The sequence below is a fragment of the Saccopteryx bilineata genome, chromosome 2, assembly GCF_036850765.1.
Source record: "Saccopteryx bilineata isolate mSacBil1 chromosome 2, mSacBil1_pri_phased_curated, whole genome shotgun sequence".
Classification (NCBI taxonomy): Eukaryota; Metazoa; Chordata; class Mammalia; order Chiroptera; family Emballonuridae; genus Saccopteryx; species Saccopteryx bilineata.
This window is the reverse complement of record NC_089491.1, coordinates 307,684,354-307,699,998: the sequence shown is the minus strand read 5'-3', so window position 1 is coordinate 307,699,998 and position 15,645 is coordinate 307,684,354. Positions and strand designations below refer to the sequence as shown.

Below are 15,645 nucleotides of genomic sequence, written 5' to 3'. Positions count from 1 at the left end.
CTTTCTTTTATATGTAACCACAGAGTTGAGAAATGATAGATATGTGAATTCCAAACTGCCCTCTTGATGTTCCGCTTATCTGTCAGACCTCACCCTTACTGGACTATCACCTCTGAGACAGAGGAATTCCAAAAAGCTGAGAAGCCACCCCAAGGAGGGGCTCCGGACATACCAGGACTTTTGATTCAACACCCACATGCTAGAAGCCCCCCAAGGAGGAGCATTCCAGACATACCAGGACTTTTGCCTCAGTATCCCCTCAGGCTCTCCCAAACACTATATAACTCACCCCTAGTCTGTAACTGGCACTCTTCTCCCCCAGAGAAATGCCCAGCAGGGTTCCTTTCTTCCTTTCAATAAAGCCTGTTACTCTGGTCTTCGGACTCCCATGGATTCCAACACTAATGTATGGTTGGAAACTGTAGAGTGACAGTGATGTAGCATGCTGTTTTTGGCAGATGGTCAACTAGTGTTGTCTTTTGAGGTTTTGGTGAGAGAGTGTATAGAGTAATGGAGTATTTTATAGGGGGTAGAGTTAGGAGTGAACAGTTTTAAACTGTCATGTGAATGTATGCTGTTAAAGGTGCATTCAGAGTCTGTGAATATGTTAATTTCACATCCCTGGGCTAGGTAGGGTGAATGCTCCAATGAGAGCTACTAACTTATCTTGTTGGAATATGACTTTTAAGGGAAGGGATTTGGCCTTGATATTTTGGTGAAGGGAAAGGCTTGAATTCAAGAAGGAGGGGGCGTTTGTGTAGTTCTGTGAGATAGAAAGTCAGAAAGATTGTGGGAGAAAAGAACTATTGTTCGTTATTCAAAAGTGAGGGTTTTTTGCTCCCTTATCTCATCCTAGGATGGGGAGTTGGTTGGCTGGGAGTAATAAGGAAGGAGTGGGTAATGAGGTGATTTCCTAGACAACAGAGGAGAGGGGGTAATCAGTATGTTGGAGGGAACACTGTGGACTGCAGTAATTGAAATGGAGGAAGGAAACAGCAGTTTTGAAAACTTAAAGAGTGTCATGTAAGTGGCCCTCATTTCTAATGGGAAATAAATGGCCTTACTGGTGACCTGTAGAGTTATCCAAGGCTTTGCCACTCAGATGGTGAAGGTGGAGGCCTGTAGTGAATCCAGGCCACGTCAGTTGTCCCTTTTCCCCAGGATGACAAGAAGTGCTGTTACATCCAGGCCAGTGCCAGGGAGAGGCGTGGACAAGAAGGGAACATTCTCCTGCTTTGAGGGGCAGTATTCTAATAGCCGAGAGGGCATGGTCTGGCTGATGGCCTGGGAATGGGACAGGAACAGTTCCAGTGTGCCTCCTGTCTGCGTTTAAAGCAGGCCCCTGGGGAGGGTTGGTTTTTATCACAATATATACTGTTGGGCTTAGGAAAAGGAGACTATATTAAGATTGCCATTACAGGTAAAATTGGTATAGAAATGGCTGGAAGCATCCTGACATGTAGTGTTCTGGTCGGGCCAACACTGAATGTTTAAACCAGCAGTGCCTAGATTTAATGTATTACATATAGGGTATGACTTCAGTTGAAGTGTGTTGGGACTTGTTGTGTGTGTCAAAGAAATGTAAAATGGATCAAAACAGAGATGGTAATTTATATTAGCAGGTGTTACAGTAACAGGGATTGCTGGATTGTGTCCAATATTAGGGGATTCTGAACTGATCCAATTTGGTTGTAGTTTAAGTATAATGGTGAAATTAGCAGGGGCCCCCATTAAATATGAAAAATTGGAGGAGATTGTCCAATAATGGCATATTTAAAAGGCTAGAGTTTGAGACAGAAAAGGTTTGGTGACTAAGAATTGTCATGGTGAGAAATAAAGAATTATTTCCCCATGGATGGAGAGGAAAAAAGGGGGATCAAAAATTTATGCAGGTTGCCTGACCAGGTGGTGGCACAGTAGATAGAGCATCTGACTGGGATGCAGAAGACCCAGGTTCGAGACCCTGAGGTCGCCAGCTTGAGCGCGGGCTCATCTGGCTTGAGCAAAAAGCTCACCAGCTTGGACCCAAGGTTGCTGACTCGAGCAAGAGGTTACTCGGTCTGCTGAAGGCCCATAGTCAAGGCACATATGAAAAACCAATCAATGAACAACTAAGGTGTCGCAACGAGAAACTGATGATTGATGCTTCTCATCTCTCTCCATTCCTGTCTGTCCCTATCTATCCCTCTCTCTGACTCTCACTCTCTCTGTCCCTGTAAAAAAAAAAAAAATGTATGGAAGTTATAGAGAGGATAAAATTTAGACAAAATAAGAAATGCATCCTCGCCCTGGCTGGTTGGCTCAGTGGTAGAGCGTCGGCCTGGCATGCAGGAGTCCTGGGTTCGAATCCTGGCCAGGGAACACAGGAGAAGCACCCATCTGCTTCTCCACCCCTCCCCCTTTCCTTCCTCTCTGTCTCTCTCTTCCTCTCCTGCAGCCAAGGCTCCATTGGAGCAAAGTTGGCCTGGGTGCTGAGGATGGCTCTGTGGTCTCTGCCTCAGGTGCTAGAATGGCTCTGGTTGCAACAGAGCGATGCCCCAGATGGACAGAGCATCACCCCTTGGTGGGCATGCTGGGTGGATCCCGGTCGGGCACATGCGGGAGTCTGACTGCCTCCTTGTTTCCAACTTCAGAAAAATACAAAAAAAAAAAAGAAAAAAAAGAAATGCATCATGGATCTGGTATAAAAATAAGGAAACTAGTTGTAACTATGTGGGATTTTAGGGAAGTAGAATAAAATGATATATGATATGTTTTTAATTGTGGTCTATAAAACTGCCTTGTAAATACTTGTTCCTCTGCTCAAACCTTTTGTAACCTGCACAAACCTTCTTCTCTATTTAGAAATAATCATGTTTCAGAACAACTTACTTTCTTTTTCTTTTAAAAGTAGTTGCATACCTGTATACCCTCTATCATTAAAATCATACAATTTTTTTTGCAGTTAATCAGAAGTCTGCTTTCAAAAACCTTAACTTTTAGTGAGGATGAAGTCAGTAATTAGCAATTTTAGATTGATACTTTTATAAACTTTGGACGTAAAACAAAAGATAGGATCACTAACTAAATCTGACATGCTCAGATAAGCCCTGCACAATGACCCTGCAAACCCAGAGACCTAGAGCAAACACTCTGGATGGTTTAAATCAAACTTTTCTAGCTAAAAGCAGTTTATGGTGGTTAAGTTGTTGTAAAGTAGTGTACCTTAATTCCACGGGTTATGTAGAGACACCAAGGCAGGATACAGAAGAATTTTTAAGAGGAGATTTATTAATAAGCCAGCTGCATATGACATACACAGGGTATAGCTGACCCAAATCATGTAGCCCCGAATATAGCTCTGAGGCTAGTTATATAGACCTGATCACATACAGGTTGGGGGGAAAAGGAAGGGGAACATGACATGATAATCAATCATTAACAAGCTTATAACATTTGTCTATAGCAGGGGTCCCCAAACTACGGCCAGTGGGCTGCATGCGGCCCCCTGAGGCCATTTATCTGGCCCCTACTGCACATTTGCATTTGCATCCTGTGCTCCTGGAGTACTATATGTGGAGGTGCTGCAAAGCACGGTGACGCTCATGTACAGTACTACTTCCAGTGATGGGGGACGCATGCATCACGGCTCTGGAAGCACGTCATATTGAGGAGCCACTGAGCCATTTCACCCGCAGGTGTTGTAAAGTACCAAAGGCTACAGAATGAATATTAATATTTTAGGAGGCTTGGAGAACATTTTATTAATTTGGGTAAAGGTGTATAGAGAAATTGTGAGAATAGTCTCTGTACTGTGTGATTGGCATAACCAGGATGGCTCTTGCCATTGTATTGTAAATGAAAAGGGAAGGAAAGCATAGATTCCCTGACATTCCACCACACCTCTGGGGAAAGGAGTGAATGGCTAGCAAGGTGCAGGAAGGGAAAAGCCAAAATAAACCTTTTCTTATAGCAATGAGTCATTTGAGGGCATTTGTCCCCACCGAAACTACCTCTCCTATGTAAATGCGTGTGTGACTCTGGACAGAGAGATAGCAGATAAACACTAGATAATATAGGAATGCCTTTAATATGTAAAGAGACATCTTTCTACCATTGTGTTGGCTTGTAAATTTTGTTTTCTCCAAAATGATGTATGGTTTGCAAATTGACCGTGGTCCTATCATGTTAAAGGACATATGACTATAACCAATAGCGGTAAGGGGCTCCTAATTGCAATTTTTGCTTCTGTACTTCCCACTTACAAAACTATAAAAACTAAATAGAACAAAGGGCCAGCGCGCTCTCCGTCAGATTTCTGTCGGAGTTCCCGCCGCTTGGCCAAGCTAGACAATAAAACTTTAATGTGTAAACGACGGACCTTGTTTCTGTCTTCCATAATTCGGGTCCCTCCGAATTTGGATTAACAATATCACTTGTTACGGCTAGCAGTGACAAATATGGAACCGGACATTGACCATCTCATTAGCCAAGAGCAGGTCCATAGTTCCCATTGAAATACTGGTCAGTTTGTTGATTTAAATTTACCTGTTCTTTATTTTAAATATTGTATTTGTTCCCGTTTTGTTTTTTTACTTTAAAATAAGATATATGCAGTGTGCATAGGGATTTGTTCATAGTTTTTTTTATAGTCCAGCCCTCCAACGGTCTGAGGGACAGTGAACTGGCCCCCTGTGTAAAAAGTTTGGGGACCTCTGGTCTATAGGATCTATAAGAAACATTCCTACATATTAAAACTTACAAGGTAACACAATGGTGATGTCGTTTTACATATCAAAGACATTCACAAATCTCTTAGTGTCTACCTCCTATTCCTTTGTCTAGAGGTATATGTTACTCTCAGGACTCCAGGAAGGGAGAAAGAGTTAAAATCAGTGTAGGATATATAAATATTGTCTTTTATTGTAAGGGAAAGGAAGTTCTTCAGATAACCTTTATTCTTTCAATGCCTAACTTTTCCTCTTTAAAATGGTGTTGCCAACACTAAGTTTTACAGTTCTTTGGCACCTTACCACAAAGTCATATTTTAGGTAGGTGTTTTCTTTAATTTGTCCTTGGCAGCCTTTCAAGATAAGGTGACCAATCATCCTCTTTTAGGGAGGACAGTCCTTAAGTTCTGCCCTCCCTTGAAAAGTGTCCTCCTTCATGTCCTCCTTTTTGATATTGGAAGACTAATCTGTAAATGTTCATATTTGATTGATGCAGAGTTAATCCATTGCATGTGATATGATGTATTTGTATTTGCCATAATGATTTGTCAAGGATCAGTACAGTGCGGTGAGATGTCATTACGAGATGAATATGCTCCACACTGGAGAACTTGAGAGAGAGCGCGTAATACCGCGATATACCGAGTGCACAAATGGCTTTGCGTATTGAGGAGCCACTGAGCCATTTCACCCGCAGGTGTTGTAAAGTACCAAAGGCTACAGAATTAATATTAATACTTTAGGAGGCTTGGAGAACATTTATTAATTTGGGTTAAGGTGTGCAGAGAAATTGTGAGAAATAGTCTCTGTGCTGTGTGATTGGCATAACCAGGATGGCCTTTGGCATTGTATTGTAAATGCAAGGGGAGGAAAACATGGATTCCCAGACATTCCACCAAACCTGTGGGGAAAAGGGTGAATGGCTAGCCAGGTACAGCGAGAGAAAAGCCAAAATAAACCTTTTCTTATAGCAATGAGCCATTTGCAGGCATTTGTCCCCACGGAAACTACCTCTCCTATGTAAATGCGTGTGTGACTCTGGACAGAGAGATAGCAGATAAACACTAGATAATATAGGAAAGCCTTTAATATGTAAAGAGACATCTTTCTACCATTGTGTTGACTTGTAAATTTTGTTTTCTCCAAAATGATGTATGGTTTGCAAATTGAATGTGGTCCTATCATGTTAAAGGACATATGACTATAACCAATAGCAGTAAGGGGCTCCTAATTGCAATTTTTGCTTCTGTACTTCCCACTTACAAAACTATAAAAACTAAGTAGAACAAAGGGCCGGCGCGCTCTCCCTCAGATTTCTGTCGGAGTTCCCGCCGCTTGGCCAAGCTAGACAATAAAGCTTTAATGTGTAAACGACGGACATTGCTCCTGTCTTCCATATTTCGGGTCCCTCCGAATTTGGATTAACATGTATGATAGATAATGTGTATTCCAAAGTGCCTTCTTGATGTTCCTCTTATCTGTCAGACCTCACACTTACTGGACTATTGCCCCTGAGACAGAGAAATTCCAAAAAGCTGACAAGCCGCCCCAAGGAGGGGCTCCGGACATACCAGGATTTTTGATTCAACACCCACGTTCTCGAACCCCCCCCAAAAGAAGGAGCATTCCAGACATACCAGGACTTTTGCCTCAGTATCCCCTCAGGCTCTATATAACTCACTCCTAGTCTGTAACCCGGTGCACTTCTCCTGGAGGAGTGCCCCGGCAGGTCTTTCTCCTCTAATAAAGCCTGCACATCTGGTGATGGAGTGCCATCTTATTCTTACAGTGTACTTCTTACTGAAACACAACACGGCACATACGACATTGTAGACTCACAATTATTTCTTTCTCAGTGAATATTCAATCATAGACAGGTAAGCACAATTCATGTAAAATTCAGTATGAAGGATATTTGTTGTTTAGATATTTTCAATATATTGTTACAAGATGATACATTGAAAAAATATTCATTCAATGGAAAAGTAGATCTAAATGAGTACTTTTTCTTACAATTATTGTTAAAAATGAATCAGTGTGTAAGCATAATTACAATATAAAATATTACAAATGTTTTTATTATGCATTTATCATATTATAGTGTATTGTTGCAATGAATAAAATGTTTCTTTTATTTACAATATTGTTTTCTTCCATTTATTTTTGTCCTTCTTTTCATTGTAAAAAAGTTGGTCACTTTACTCAGGATGACTAAAAAAGGGGGGGGGGGGGTGCCGGCTTAGCAGCTGTTTGAATTTTAAAAGAGCCTCTCTTTTTTTTCTTTTTTTCCTTTGCACTGAGGTTGTGGCTTAACTCCTCCTACTTTTATAGTTCACAAGGAGTCTGAAGAAATGTTAATTATTCCTATTCTTAGAACTACTGCTTTTAGACTTCCTGGAAGAGGTTTTAAGATATTTAACTGACCTGGCTTTTTCCTTTTCCCTGAGTTTTAACTGTCTGGAAAAGGAGGCCTTTGACATGGGTTGGGAAATCTGGCCATCAATCTCCATAACTGAGACCATAGACTGTCAGAGTAAATTACCCTAGTACTGTATTTATGAGGAAAAAATGGCCTTACCTGCTGTAAGGCCTGGGGCTACTGCCACCATCGTGGCCATTCACATGTAGGTTCTCATTGAATTCAGGCAGATGGTAAAGAAACAGTGGAGTCAAGGATGGTGGGCCATTCTGTTTATTGGTGTCTCACCAAGACAGGCAAGCCACAAGAAAAGCTAAGGTTTTCTGCTTTTCCCATAGAGGGCAAGGGATCAGGGAGAGGAGAAAGAAAATCCTCCTGCGCCTCTCAGTGGGGGGGCAGACTCTGTCTTCCAGTAAACATTAGTGAGACAATGGCCCCTCCCAATCAGGAAGGCAACCTGCAACCTCACAGACCACTATATCTGGCATTGCCCAGCCCCCAAAGCAAACTATAAGCAAGCAAACAAAAATCATATTTACAAAGTTATTTGACCAACACCTGCCACCACCAAGTTTTGCCCAAGCCTAAGAAGTGGGTATCAGTCCCCAGGCACCATCAGTCTTCAGTGGCAATGTGATAAAGTGCCAAGAAACTATAAAACTTAGCATTAGCAATGCCATTTTAAAGAGGAAAAGCCAGGCCTCTTACCCCCTCCTTTCTGTGGAGAAAGGAAAGAGAAGAATGTAGGAGGAAGAGCTTGCAAGGGCAACCGGGTCAGCTAAGTCATAATTTAACTACAGAATAAGGAAGATGGAATTTATCTGAGAATCCCTTCACTTCTCTTTTCTTTTTTTTTAATTTCAGTAAGACCATATCTGTCCTTTTTTTTTTTTTTTTTTTTTTTTTTTTTTTTAACAGAGAGATAGTCAGAGAGAGGGATAGACCAAGACAGACAGACAGAAACAGAGAGATGAGAAGCATCAATCATTAGTTTTTTGTTGCGCGTTGCGACACCTTAGTCATTCATTGACTGCTTTCTCATATGTGCCTTGACCACGGGCCTTCAGCAGACCGAGTAACCCCTTGCTTGAGCCAGCAACATTGGGTGCAAGCTGGTGAGGTTTTTGCTCAAGCCAGATGAGCCCGCTCAAGCTGGCGACCTCAGGGTCTTGAACCTGGGTCCTTCTGCATCCCAGCCCAACGATCTATCTGTTAAGCCTAATCTGGAGGGACTTGAAACATTGAAGACACAAACAAAATCTGTCGATTCCACACCAGAGCTTTATTGTCTAGCTTGGCCAAGCGGCGGCAACTCCGACAGAAATCTGAGGGGCAGTGCGCCGGCCCTTTGTTCTACTTAGTTTTTATAGTTTTGCAAGTGGGAAGTACAGAAGCAAAAATTGCAATTAGGTGCCCTTTACCACTATTGGTTATAGTCATATGTCCTTTAACATGAGAAGACTATGTTCAATTTGTAAGCCATACATCATTTTGGAGAAAACAAAATTTACAAGTCAACACAATGGTAGAAAGATGTCTCTTTACATATTAAAAGACATTCCTATATTCTCTAATGTTTATCTGCCATCTCTCTGTCCAGAGTTACACACATTAACCACATGCATTCACATAGGAGACAAATACCTGCAAATGGCTCATTGCTATAAGAAAAGGTTTATTTTGGCTTTTCTCTTCCTGCATCTGGCTAGCCATTCACCCCTTTTTCCACAGGTGTGGTGGAATGTCTGGGGATCCATGTTTTCCTTCCCTTTGCATTTACAATGCCAAGGGCCATCCTGGTTTTAGGCCAATCACACAGTACAGAGATTATTCTCAAAATTTCTCTGCACACCTTAACCCAAATTAATAAAATGTTCTTCAAACCTCTTAAAATATTAATATTAATTCTGCAGCTTTTGGTACTTTACAACACCTGTGGCTGAAGTGGCTCCTCAGTGAGGCCTTTGATTCTGTTAAGCCTAATTCGGAGGGACCCGAAACATTGAAGACAGGAACAAGGTCCGTCGGTTATACATCAAAGCTTTATTGTCTAGCTTGGCCAAGTGGCAGCTACTCCAACAGAATTCTGAAGGAAAGTGTGTGCTGGCCCTTTGTTCTACTTAGTTTTTATAGTTTTGTAAGTGGGAAGTACAGAAGCAAAACTTGCAATTAGGAGCCATTTACCACTATTGGTTATAGTCATATGTCCTTTAACATGATAGGACCATGTTCAATTTGCAAGCCATACATCCTTTTGGGGAAAACAAAGTGTACAAGCCAACACAATGGTAGAAAGATGTCTCTTTACATATTAAAAGGCATCCCTATATTATCTAGTGTTCATCTGCTCTCTCTCTGTCCTGAGTCACACGTGTTAACCACACGCATTTACATAGGAGAGGTAGTTTCGGTGGGGTCAAATGGCCGCAAATGGCTCATTGCTATGAGTAAAGGTTTATTTTGGCTTTTCTCTCCCTGTACCTGGCTAGCCATTCACCCTTTTCCCCACAGGCATGGTGGAATGTCTGGGGATCCATGTTTTCCTCCCTTTTACATTTACAATACAATGCCAAGGGCCATCCTGACTATGCCAATTACACAGCACAGAGACTATTCTCACAATTTCTCTGCACATCTTAACCCAAATCAACAAAATGTTTCTTAAGCCTCCCAAAATATTAATATTAATTCTGTAGCTTTTGGTACTTTACAACACCTGTGGGTGAAGTGGCTCAGTGGCTCCTGAATTCTAGGAGGAACCAGAGAAGGTTCTCCTGGTTGTGGAACTGGATAATATGTCAGTAACTTGGAGCTCTCTGAATAAAAAGGGAAGTGTTTTTTCCCTGTGTGTTTACTCGCCGGCCGATGCAAGACTTGAATAAAGGAATGGTCCACTATATTTTGGCTCCACTGATTCTTTACCATCTGCCCGAATCTAATGGGAACCTGCATGCGAATGGCTATGGAGATGGCAGCGACCACTGGCCATATAGGCTCCCTTCCCCAACAAGCTACAGGTGAGAGAGTGCAAAGACATCGTTTTATTCAGATAAGTCCTGTCATTCCCTCTCCTTTAGGATACCTCCCAGCTGAACAATGTGCCTGGACACTGAGCTCTGAACTTTTTTTGGCAAGTTTCCCTTCGTTCTCAACTCTAAAAATCTTCCACTTTTTCATGAAAACATCTTACCCTTATTTTACTATTGTTTTGGTTTTAGGTTCAGTTATTGCCGATTTGTCCTTCATAAATACACTTATTTCCAATTTTAATGCCACAGAAGGCATTATAGAGTATAGTAGAACCTATCAATACGTACTTTTTTCAATAATAAACACATTACATAGATGGGAAAACAATGGCCCAACTGGTGGGGTGTTAATAGGATGATAATTTTTTTTCTTTCTTTTTTTTTCCAAAATGTTACAGGTCTCATTGTCACCACTGAAATATTCACATCTCCCAGGCTTGCCCCAGGCAAAGCCCCTTCTTGTATATAAAGACACAGAAGGGGATTTCATCAGTCACCAAGAAGTTTGGGGACAGAAAGTCACCCATTTCCTTCTACAAGGTTTCCTGGAGCTATATATATATTTAATGTAATGAGTCAAAAGAACTGCTGTCATCTCTTTCCCTGCTTCACATGCTGAGAACCACAAGGGTTCCAAACATATGATTCATAGTGAGAACCCACTTCACATACACTTATATTTATTATATAGTGTAATTTAGAAAATTTTCACATTCAATGCCAAAATACAGTGTGTCCTACAACCTTATCCACTGCCCCATAAAAACTTAGCATACTCTGGTCAGGCTACTTCTCTTTTCTTAAAAGCCTTTAGGGTTGTAAAGCCAGAAGGCACAGCCAGGGCCACCACCACAGCTGCCCGGCCCATGCACGTTCACATTGGATTCGGACAGTCGGTAAAGAAACAACGGAGCCAAAAACTGATGGGCTGTCATCTTTAATCCTAGCTTGCACCCTGCGGGCAAGTAAAAACACACACTGGGCTCCAAGGCCCACTCACATTCAGTGCTCACAAAACCACTGACTTATCCGAGTTTCCTAGAATCAAAGGTTTCTAGCTCACCAGCTTTATTCTCCTCAGTTCCCCATCTCCTTCCTTATCCCAGATACAAACTCTGCAAAAACTGGCATCTCACTCAGCACTCCGCCATCTTGGCTGCTTTTCCTGGCCTCCTCCACGTGGCCTCCTTCCACTGCTGGCTCTACTCTCTCTGTTCTCTCATGCTAATCTCAGGAACCAAGAGCCCAAACTCTCATTCTACCCCCATTTTATATTGTAGCTTCACAATCTCTAATCCAATATACAAAGTAGGGAAGTCCCTAATACAAAGTCACTTCTCTGAGGCATGATTGGATTGTACCACCCCACATCAAAAAGGGTGGGAAAGGCTTAATCCCAAAACCAAGGCCCAGGCTACAAGGATTCTCAACACACATTAATATCACCTGGGTGACGGCCTCCTCGTGGGCAGCGTAATCTTTAACAAAGTGAGCATAATACATATTATCTGCCCAACAAGGGTGTAGCAATGTTCTCCTTTTGATAGATTCTATAGATAAATGTTGTAACAAGGCAGTAAAATTTATTGAGCTTGTTAATGAGATTAATGACTTTGTACCATGCTCCCCCTCCTTTCAAGCCCAGCCAGTGTGAATTTGGTTTATAAAAAGGGGCCTCAGAACTATGTTGTATGCTGTAGGATTTGGGTTTGTCTTACCCTCCTGTATTTGCCGGCCAATAAACTCCTCAAAAATTCATCTGGACTTGGTGTCTTTGGGAACTCACTGGTCACTTTACAACAGCAAGACCTATCAGCTCCAGAAAGGAGGGGCCAGCTACAGCCAGCCTGGGAAGGGATGAGGTCTTACCTAAAGAGGTTTGATCACAGTCCTGTAGTAAGGTACCAAAAAATTGCAAAAATTAATATTAATTTTTGGAGAAAAAGTCAGGCTTCTTGCCCCATACTTTCTTTAGAGAATGGAGGGAGAAGGATGCAGAAACTTTCTGGTTTGCAAGGACAACTGGGTCATTTAGTTTAACTATAATTCTCTGAAAGGATAAACGTTATCTGAAGAACTTCCTTTCCCTTTCAATAGGAGACAATGTTTGCATCCCTACCCTGATTTTAACTCTCCCTCCCTTCCTGGAATCCTGAGAGTAACATATACCTCTAGGCAAAGGAGGGGAGATAGACACTAAAAGATTTGTGAATGTCTATGATATGTAAAACGACATCACTATTGGGTTACCTTGAAAGTTTTAAAGTTTTTATAGATCCTCTAGACAAATGTTATAAGCTTGTTAATGATTGTGTCTACCCCCCTTCCTTTCCTCCTAACCTATATGTGGTCAAGGGTATATAACCAGCCTCAGAGCTATATTCAGGATTGCACGATTTGGGTCAGCTATACCCTGTGTACATCATATGCAGCTGGCTTATTAATAAATCTCCTCAAAAATTCATTTGGATTTTGTGTCTCTATGTAACCCATGCATTAAGGTTTGGTACTTTATAATAGTCTGACTTCCAATGGGGCCCACCACAAAAGGGGCAAGCCTTTAGGGGCTGACCTGGATTGCTCAGTGTAAAGCCAGGAGCCACGGCCAGGGCCACCATCAGAGCAGCCCAGCCCTTGCAGGTTCGCATTGGATTCGGACAGTCGGTAAAGAAACCATGGAGCCAAAAACTGGTGGGCCATAGCCTTTAATCCTACCTTGCACCCGGCGGGCAAGTAAAAATACACACTGGGCTCCAAAACCCAGTCACACTCAGTGCTCACAAAGCCACTGACTTATCCGAGTTTCCTAGAATCAAAGGTTTCTAGCTCACCAGACTTATTCTCCTCAGTTCCCCATCTCCTTCCTTATCCCAAATACAAACTCTACACAAACTGGCATCTCACTCAGCACTCCACCATCTTGGCTGCTTCTCCTGGCCTCCTCCACGTGGCCTTTCTCTGCTCTCCTCTGCTGTCTCTTCTAATACTAGTCTCAGGAACCAAACGCCAAGTCCCGTTCTGCCCCCATTTTATAGTGTAGCTTCACAACCTTTAATCCAATATACAAAATAGGGAAGTCTCTAATACAAAGTCACTTCTCTGAGGCATGATTGGATTGTATCACCCCACATCAAAAAGGGTGGTGTTGGGCAGATAAAATGTATTATGCTCACTTTGTTAAAGAGGCCATTGCCCAGGTGATATTAATGTGTGTTGGGGTGGGCTAAAGGCAGGGAGAATCCTTGTAGCCTGGGGCTTGGTTTTGGGATTAAGCCTTTCCTACCCTTTTTGATGTAGGGCGGTACAATCCAATCATGCCTCAGAGAAGTGACTTTGTATTAGAGACTTCCCTGTTTTGTATATTGGATTAAGAGTTTGGATTGCTACACTATAAAATGGGGACGGAGCGGGAGTTTGGCTCTTGGTTCCTGAGATAATCATTAGAAGAGAGAGCAGAGGAGAGCAGAGAAAGGCCACGTGGAGGAGGCCAGGAGAAGCAGCCAAGATGGTGGAATGCTGAGTGAGAAGCCAATTTGGGCAGAGTTTGTATCTGGGGTAAGGAAAGGAGATGGGGAACAGAGGTGAATAAGTCTGGTGAGCTAGAAACCTTTGATTCTAGGAAACTCGGATAAGTCAGTAGCTTTGTGAGCACTGAATGTGACTGGGTTTTGGAGCCCAGTGTGTATTTTTACTTGCCCGCCGGGTGCAAAGCTAGAATTAAAGACTATGGCCCATCAGTTTTTGGCTCCGCTGTTTCTTTGCCGACTGTCCGAATCCAATGCGAACCTGCAAGGGCTGGGCTGCTCCGATAGTGGCCCTGGCTGTGGCTCATGGCTTTACAGGTGGGAAAGGCTTAATCCCAAAACCAAGGCCCAGGCTACAAGGATTCTCAACACACATTAATATTACCTGGGCAACGGCCTCTTTATCAAAGTGAGCATAATACATTTTATCTGCCCAACACTCAGCGACCTTTATTCCACACTGATAGCAAATACCTGGTGGGGTACTAATAGGATGATAATTTTTTTTCTTTTTTCCCAAAATGTTACAGGTCTCATTGTCACCACTGAAATAACATTACTGTGTGTGGTGGAAGCATAACCTGTCTCACTGTAGCCACATTTATGTCTGGACACAATGGACTAAGAATGGTGCCCATTTTTCATCTAGAATGAGGCTAGGGTGATGATTTTTGCCCTTTGGACTGCCCTTAATGTCCCGGAATTGGGTCTGCGGGCCCTTCATGGCAGAGGCTAACATTTTTAAGTGAGCTAGTTTTTGTTTTGGGACTTTTCTCTTTAAAGATGTTGAAGGTCAAGTGTAAAAGGTCTCATTGAGGAGCTTGAGGGCTGCTTTCTAGCTTTTGCAGCTTGTCCCTGATGTCGGGTACTGATTGGAAAATGACATTCATATGAAAAGACTAGTTGTCCTCTGTGCTAGAGGGGTCTAGGGTGGTATATCTCTGCGATAGGTCAGTTAAGGAAAAGGGACATGGACTCAGACAATGCCCTTGACCCCAGCTACCTCCTGTAAAAGGCACTCCAAGATGGGGGCCAAGGCAAGGGAAGGAGCAGGGCCGAAGGCCGTCCCGTCCCGGAGCAGGTATGTACTGGGGAAGAAAGGGTTGGTGGCTGCGGCTGAGGGGAGGTTCGGGAAAGTGGCAGCACTGAACATGGAGGGGGTTCTGGTTGTGACAGGGATGCATTCTGGGAATCAGGAGGTTGAGGAGCAGAGGGAGCAGGAGGAGGAGGTGGGGTGGGGGGGTCTGTGGTCAGCAGGATCAAAGGAGGAAACACTAGAAGGGTCCACCAGAGCAGGGGGGCTCCTTTGGGTTTAAGTGGAGAAGGAATATTTGAGAGGGAGAACAAGAATTACAGAGAGTGAGTTGTGATCTGAATGCAAAAAGGCCTGGACATAAGGGATTTTGGACCACCTCTCGTTTCACTGACAGCCTGAGATCTAGTGTAAGGCTGAGCATTTGGAAGATTTTTTCTTGGAGGCAACCGAAAGGGATTGCCTTGCAGGGGTCCCCAAACTTTTTACACAGGGGGCCAGTTCACTGTCCCTCAGACCATTGGAGGGCTCCCACATACAGTTCTCCTCTCACTGACCACCAATGAGAGAGTTGCCCCTTCTGGAAGTGCGGTGGGAGCTGGATAAATGGCCTTAGGGGGCCGCATGTGGCCCGAGGGCCGTAGTTTGGGGACGCCTGGATGTGTTGGGCAGATAAAAAATATTATGCACACTTTGTTAAAGCTGGCACTGCCCACATGGTAGCTGTCACCCAGGTAATATTAATGTGTGTTGGGGGCGGGCTGTGGGCAGGCAAGATGCTTGTAGCCTGGGGCTTGGTTTTAGGACTAAGCCTTTCCCACCCTTTTTGATGTGGGGTGGTGCAATCCCATCATGCCCCAGATAAGTGACTTTGTATTAGAGAATTAGAGACTTCTCTATTTTGTATATTGGATTAAAGGTTTTGGTTTCT

General features: G+C 43.0%; 1 non-coding gene across 1 annotated transcript; it reads right to left on the bottom strand.

Annotated features, from left to right (window-relative positions):
• Positions 1 to 14,200: 14,200 nt before the first annotated feature.
• Positions 14,201 to 14,339, bottom strand: LOC136327513 (small nucleolar RNA SNORA1). Its single transcript, XR_010729714.1, has one exon. It is a non-coding gene; the product is annotated as a small nucleolar RNA SNORA1 (small nucleolar RNA).
• Positions 14,340 to 15,645: the final 1,306 nt, after the last annotated feature.